Genomic DNA, 7,861 nt, shown 5'->3' with positions numbered 1-7,861 from the left:
GACCTCATTTTTGTAGCAGAACCCGAACGGCGTTCCAAATTGCAGTGAAACCACTCAGAAATGTCACCAGCATTACTGAGGTGGGATAATCCACCTCTGAAAAAATTTTTGGTGTTCGGTCGAATCAGGAATCGAACCCACGACCTTGTGTATCAGGGATGGAAAATGCAGTAATATAGTACTTTTTTCAATACTTTTTCACCCTGGTCAGTACCGTAGTACCCCCGCGAATGATTTAGTACCTTTTGTGTACATTTTTGAGCCGATATCAGATTTATGGTACAATAGTTTTGACAAAATATTTTAATATTTTACAAAAATTTGTTTCTTCAGAAAGTTTTCTCAAAATTTTATTTCAACAGAAAATTTTGTCAAAATGTTTTCTTTTGGAAAATTTTGTCAAAATTGTATTTTATTTTTTGTTTTCAAAAAAAAAATTTTTTGTATTTTTTATTTCTATAAAAAATTTTGCTAAAATTTTATTTCTATAGAAAATTTTGTCAAAATTTTATGTCGGTAAAAAATTTTGTCAAAATTTTATTTCTGTAGAAAATATTGTAAACATTTTATTTCTGTAGAAAGTTTTGTGAAAATTTTATTTCTACAGAATTTTGTCAAAATTCTATTTCTGTAGACAATTTTGTCAATATTTTATATCTATAAACAATTAAGTCAAAATTTTATATCTATAGAAAATTTTGTCAAAAATTTATTTTCATTTACCTACAGAAAATTCGTAAGCGGATATGAAACTAAACAAAAAAAAAAATATTTAAAATTGAGGAGTTGACAAAAAAAATTCATTTTCTTTAAAATTCAGTCTAAAGGAGCTCTTGACAATAATTTTCCAATGGAATTTTTGTTGAAATTTAGTGAAAAGTACTTTTTCGCTCAAAAAAATACCTTTTATGTACTTTCTTAAAAATTGTATTTTCCATCCCTGTTGTGTATACAAGGAAGGCATGCTAACCATTGCACCACGGAGGCTCCGAGAAGTAAGTTCAGACGTTCACACAAAGGATATTCAACGCTTTCTAGATGTTACAGCAATAGGGAATAGTACACACAAAGAAAATTTCATTGAAATTGAGCCAACGAAAATTTTTCATTGATACAACGAAACATTTTCATTAAGACAATGAAAATGTTCGTTAATAGCAACTGGTTGGCTGATAAGTCCCCGGTCTGACACATAGATGGCGTCGCTAGTATTAAATGCATATTATTTAAATTTGACGTCTGTAAGTCAATTAGTTTGTGAGATAGAGCGTCTTTTGTGAAGCAACTTTTGTTATTGTGAAAAAAAATGGAAAAAGGAATTTCGTGTTTTGATAAAATACTGTTTTCTGAAGGGAACAAATACGGTGGAAGCAAAAACTTGGCTTGATAATGAGTTTCCGGACTCTGACCCAGGGAAATCAACAATAATTGATTGGTATGCAAAATTCAAGCGTGGTGAAATGAGCACGGAGGTCGGTGGTCGCCCAAAAGAGGTGGTTACCAACGAAAACATCAAAAAAATTCACAAAATGATTTTGAATGACCGTAAAATGAAGTTGATCGAGATAGCAGAGGCCTTAAAGATATCAAAGGAACGTCTTGGTCATATCATTCATCAATATTTGGATATGCGGAAGCTCTGTGCAAAATGGGTCCGCGCGAGCTCACATTTGACCAAAAACAACAACGTGTTGATGATTCTGAGCGGTGTTTGCAGCTGTTAACTCGTAATACACTCGAGTTTTTCCGTCGATATGTGACAATGGATAAAACATGGTTCCATCACTACACTCCTGAGTCCAATCGACAGTCGGCTAAGTGGACAGCGACTGGTAAACCGTCTCCGAAGCGTGGAAAGACTCAAAAGTCCGCTGGCAAATTAATGGCCTCTGTTTTTTGGGATGCGCATGGAATAATTTTTATCGATTATCTTGAGAAGGGAAAAACCATCAACAGTGACTATTATATGGCGTTATTGGAGCGTTTGAAGGTCGAAATCGCGGCAAAACGGTCCCATATGAAGAAGAAAAAAGTGTTGTTCCACCAAGACAACGCACCGTGCCACAAGTCATTGAGAACGATGGCAAAAATTCATAAATTGGGCTTCGAATTGCTCCCCACCCACCGTATTCTCCAGATCTGGCCCCCAGCGACTTTTTCTTGTTCTCAGACCTCAAAAGGATGCTAGCAGGGAAAAAATTTGGCTGCAATGAAGGGGTGATCGCCGAAACTGAGGCCTATTGAAGGGAACTATGTTGAATAATAAAAACGAATTTTGACAAAAAAATGTGTTTTTCTTTGTTAGACCGGGGACTTATCAGCCAACCTGTTACGAAACGTTTCGTTGACTAACAAAAAATTCGTTATAATAACGAAAAATGTCATTATATCAATGAATTTGTTTCATTGGCTCAATTTTAATGACACATTTCATTAATATAACCAAACTTTTTCTACCAGTGTACAGTAGTTTCCGCTTATACTCCATCGCACATATGTTATAGGAGATTGCCACATATAGTCCAAAAATCCTTCTTCTACTATCATTATGACATAAATTTCACACATATAGTTTGCTGAATAATCGATTTCACTTATAGGCCGATTTAGCATATATTCCATTTTTTATTGTGCTCATAAAAAGAAATCGATATAGACTATTTAAGATATAATCCACAATAAAATAAAATGTTGGCAACATCATGCAAAAAGCGTCAGATATGGGTTATTATAATAGAATTAAGAATTAGCATTCTTGAAATGTATCTCATTGATTTAAATACCATATATTTTAATAAAAAAGAAGTATTTTTCTTAGTTTTCCTTTTATAATAATATTCCTGGTTATATACCGGTTATACACTCAGAAAAAAGTGAACTCTCTATTTCACTAAAGCCAATTTAACTTTATTTTAGTTCATAGAATTATTATGTTTGGAGAAAAATTCCATTACTCTAATAATTTTCTGCGTACGTTAGTTAAATTAACTAAAAAGCGAGAAAAAATTATACACAAATTAAGCATAAAGATTTACTAAATTCGCATAGCTCACAACATAGTTCATTATTTATTTAAATTTTTAAATTTTACTACAAATGCGTTCATCATGAACTTCGTATATCACTAAAGACATTCTTGCAATTTTTAACTCCAATTTTTTCCTTCAAACTACAACATTTTCTTTAACAAATGAAAAAAAAATTAATTATGTCTAATAAATTTTCTTGAATTTGTCGAAAAATATTTACTTATTTTTGTGAAAAAAGAAAAGAATTTGCTTAACTGTCGAATTACACATATTGTCCAAAAAAGTTGCGCAACTATGGCTATGAACAATAAGCGAAAACTCCTGTAATTCATTCTACTTTTTTTTTAATTTAATATTTTTTTGCGTACGTTAGTTAAATTAACTAAAACAGAGGAAAAAAATTATACACAAATGAAGCATAAAGATGAACTAATTTTGCGTATCGCACAAAGTAGTTCAGAATTTCTTAAAAAATATATATGTTACCAATAATGCGCCCATCTTGAACTTCGTATTGCACTAACTCCAATGTTTTCCTTTAAACTATGAAAATTTCTTTAATAAGTAAAAAATAATAATTTTGTCTAATTAAAGTTCTTGAGCTTGGAGACTGCCTTCTAACAGCACATACCAAATTTCAACTGGATCGGATGGAATTAGCTCCTTCAAGAGAATTTGCAAGCAAAATCTGTGGATCGGTTTATATGGGGGCTATATATATTTATAGACCGGTATGGACCAATTTTTGCATGGGTGTTGGAAGCCATACAGTATTAACACCAGGTACCAAATTTTAACCGGATGCGATGAAATTTGCTTCTCTAATCGCATATTTTCTTGGATCGCAATATATTAATTTTTTGATTGAAATTTACTGTAAATATCAATTAAATCAATTGAATAATTAATTGCTTTATATTGCGTAATTAATTTAAATTTTATTTATAAAGCATTGATTGAATTTTATGTCAAAAGCCAATCTTTTATTATATTTCATGTTAGCCTGATACCGAAACATGCAATTAACATCCAAATGCATTATATCTAATTTTACAATATTAATCGAGCTTTATGGACAGATTTAGATTAAGGAACATGATTAATAGAGTCATTGAAAAGAAAACGCCACATACAAATCTATACAGGCCTGGACTGTACACACCCTTACAAAAAATCGCTTCTGTAACATATACTCCCAAACATATTTTGCTTCAAGCATATACATTTTTGGGTATTGCCCAAACATTTATATGTTTGATCTCTACCAATATATAATATGTTTGAAAGCATATTGGTCTAAACAATATATGTTTGGGTAGTCTAAGTTCCAAACATTTTGTATTTTTGCATCCAAATTCAATAATGTTGTCTTCCAAAAAAACAATATGTTATTATGTGACCATATAATATATTTGGAAGCATTTTGCACCCAAAAATATTATATGCTTAAAAATTCTCCCAAACAATATTGTGCTCAAAATTTTATTTATTTATTTATATATTTACAATCATAATGAATTACGAAAATACACAGGTAATATAGGTGCTAACAACATAGGTTTTCGACCTGAATGCTCAAAATTTTGTTTCTGCCCAATTGTATATTCCCCCACATCTTTCTCACTTCCACGAGATTTTTTAGTTCTTAGCACCTCTTTCTGTAATACAAACATTGTAGAAGAAATTATTCAATTTTATGATTTTTTTTTATTTTAATTTTACCTTTTGCCGGACGGGGATTCGAACAGCGGACCACACAGTTTGTAAGGATCAAAGAAGTAGCTGATCAATTGCCCAAGGAAAAATAAAATGTTAATTTTGTAATAACAAGCAACAACCACCAACTTAATTCAATATCGCTCCCTGTTAAATAGCGCTCCAAGCTACTAAACACATATATGTTTATAGGCTATTTCTAAATTAATATATGTTTGCATCCAAGTATATTATATTTACAAACATTTTATGTCCCAAACATAATATGTTCTAACATATTAACATATATGTCCCAAACATGTTATGCTAGTTTATGAACATTATATGCTTGCACTCAAAAATATTGTGTTTAAAAATTTGTGTTCCAAGCATATAATGTTTATAGCCAAACATATGAAAAACAGTCTTTTTCATCCGTGCATGTTTCGATTCGGGCGAATGAATCTTTCTTAATCTAAATCTGTCCATAAAGCTCGATTAATAATTGTAAAATTAGATATAATGCATTTGGACGTTAATTGCCTGTTTCGGTATCTTTTATTTAATTGAATGAGTTAAAAAATTAATTGATTTCGCCAATTAAATTTTTCACAAAAAAATCCTGTTGGTTTTCAATCAAAATGGCTAATTGATACTAACATTTTCACAATTGAAGAGATTTCATTTAAAAAATTGATTTTTCGTGATTGAAATTTAAAACAAATTGCTTGTTGGTTACACGGTTGCTACTCGAGCCAAAAATAATCTTCCAAAATTTGGAGAAAATTCTATAAAAAAAACTACCAAACAAAAAAATCTTCTATAGAAAATTTTATTTCTATAGAAAATTTTGTGAAAATTTTATTTCTATAGAAAATTTTGTCAACATTTATTTATTTATATATAGAAAATGTTGTCAAATTTATATTTCTATCGAAATTTTGTAAAAAAAAAAATATTTCTATAGAATTTTTTTTAGCGCTATAGAAAATTTTGTGAAAATTTTATTTCTTTACAAACTTTTGTGAATATTTTATTTCTATAGAAATTTTTATCAAAATTTTATTTCTGTAGAAAATTTGGTCGGAATTTTATTTCTATAGAAAATATTTGGGGTGGAATATTTTGCAAAGTCGATCAAAACATCAAGATGTCTACCAATCTAGCAAACATTAAAAAATCTACCATTTTTGGTAGAATTCTACCAAATGTGGCAACTATGGTTGATTAGCAAACGAGTCTATGTATTTCTTATGGGTATCGGAAATTCCGTTGGAGGTGCATGTCGGGTTTACCCGACATAAGAAACACCCTTCATGATAGAAGGGTGGGTACTATCATGGACATTATAATACATATAGATGAGCCATGGGTGTCAAACTATGTTCGACAGTTCCGAAGATTAAAAATAAACGAGAAAAATAAGAGCACGCTTACATTCTCTTTCGTTTTCCTTTTTGTAGTTTCCCAATTTTACACAAAATTAGAACGTTTATGATGCACCAGAGGATTTATAAATAAATTAATATATTAAAAGTTCATATTTGAACAAAAAATTGTGACCAAAACCGCGACAATACGAAATTTAATTTTGAGCAGCATTGCTCTTTACGAACAACTCAAAAGCAAATGCACGAAAATTAATGTTTGGGACTGACTCTACGAAAAAATCAAAACGAAATGTCAGAAAATTAATTTTTGGAACTGACCCATTTTTTTAAAAAGAATAGTGGATCATCTATGTATTATAATATCTATGGGTACTATGTTCGGTTTTCGAGTTGAAAATCTCTTTTTTTTGCGATTACTTTTGCGGAAATAATCAAAATTATAAATGAAAACAAAACTATTCCTTAAAGTCTTGCCGAAATCTAGAGCAACAAGAAGCTGCGCATCAATTGAGTTAATTTATCTGCTCTGTACTGAACTGAAAATTCGATAAGTATTTTTTATGGATTGCAACATTTTCGCTAGAATTGCGTAACAAGTTTTATTATTTATACTTAATTAATGCCTGCTCGCAGCCTCCGAAGCTTTTTACCATTTCAGTCGTATATCTGCTCTGAGCCACCAAAGTATATTCCATTCGCAGTCTTACATACTGTGTATTAGAATTTTTTCGAATGAAATTAGTTTTCTTATTGCAACAAAATGTACAAAACCCTCAATAATGACGTCTCTGCCTACGTGTTTCTTATGTGCACCAACAATTTTGTACAACCCCTTAGAAATTCACCTATAAAGACTAATTTTTTTTCTCGCACCTTTTCTGTCGTAATTTTAAAGCAAATTTAACATTTCAAAGTTTTTGCCGCAAAATAACTTTATTTTGATTTTTTTCTTAAGTAGAGCCTAGCTATCCCAATGTCCTTATAGAAAAATATTTTAATTATAAACAAGAACTGACAATCTAAATGCATATTAAGAACCAGCAATCCCTTTTTATTACTTCCCAACCAAAAAATAAATACATTTTCTTCTTTATATATTTTTTAAATTTTATTTTGAAGTTTTTTTTCATTTCTTATCATGTTATATGGATGAATGCAATTATAAATTGCATTATTTCTTAATCTGTATTATAAATCGCTAATAATAAACATTACAAACAAATTACTAACATTACAAACTAATAATATTTTAAAGTTTTTTTTTGTTTCTTTTATTTTTACTCATAAACTTGTTCAACTAGTGTAAGAGAAAATATAAAAGTATGTGATAATAATAAGAGGTAAACAAAACAGCGTTTTAATAAAAAATAATAAAAGCAAATCTTAAAAAAGAAAGTAAAACATATTGGTTGCAAATATATTTAATATGCAGCTTTAGTTTCCTGCATTGTTAATCTATGGACTAAAAAAAATATTTGCTTTCGTTTTTATTATAAAGTTGGTCTTCTATGATTAGTACTCTTCATAAAGTTGGTAATATTTTAAAAATAATGTACTTTCCTCTTCCATTTTTTTGGTTATACATTCATGAACATTTGAAGTTTACAGTTGAGGTTGAAATTAAAAATAAATACATATACATTTATGTCTTCTGTTTTTATTTTTATTTTTTTTTTCTTGGAGCCAGAATTATTTGACACGCATCTAGGCTGAAATGCGTTAAGCATAATTTCATAATTTACGACT

Source organism: Haematobia irritans, chromosome 1, assembly GCF_050003625.1.
Source record: "Haematobia irritans isolate KBUSLIRL chromosome 1, ASM5000362v1, whole genome shotgun sequence".
In the NCBI taxonomy this organism is placed as follows: Eukaryota; Metazoa; Arthropoda; class Insecta; order Diptera; family Muscidae; genus Haematobia; species Haematobia irritans.
The sequence above is the reverse complement of the archived record's forward strand: the minus strand, read 5'-3'. Positions refer to the sequence as shown.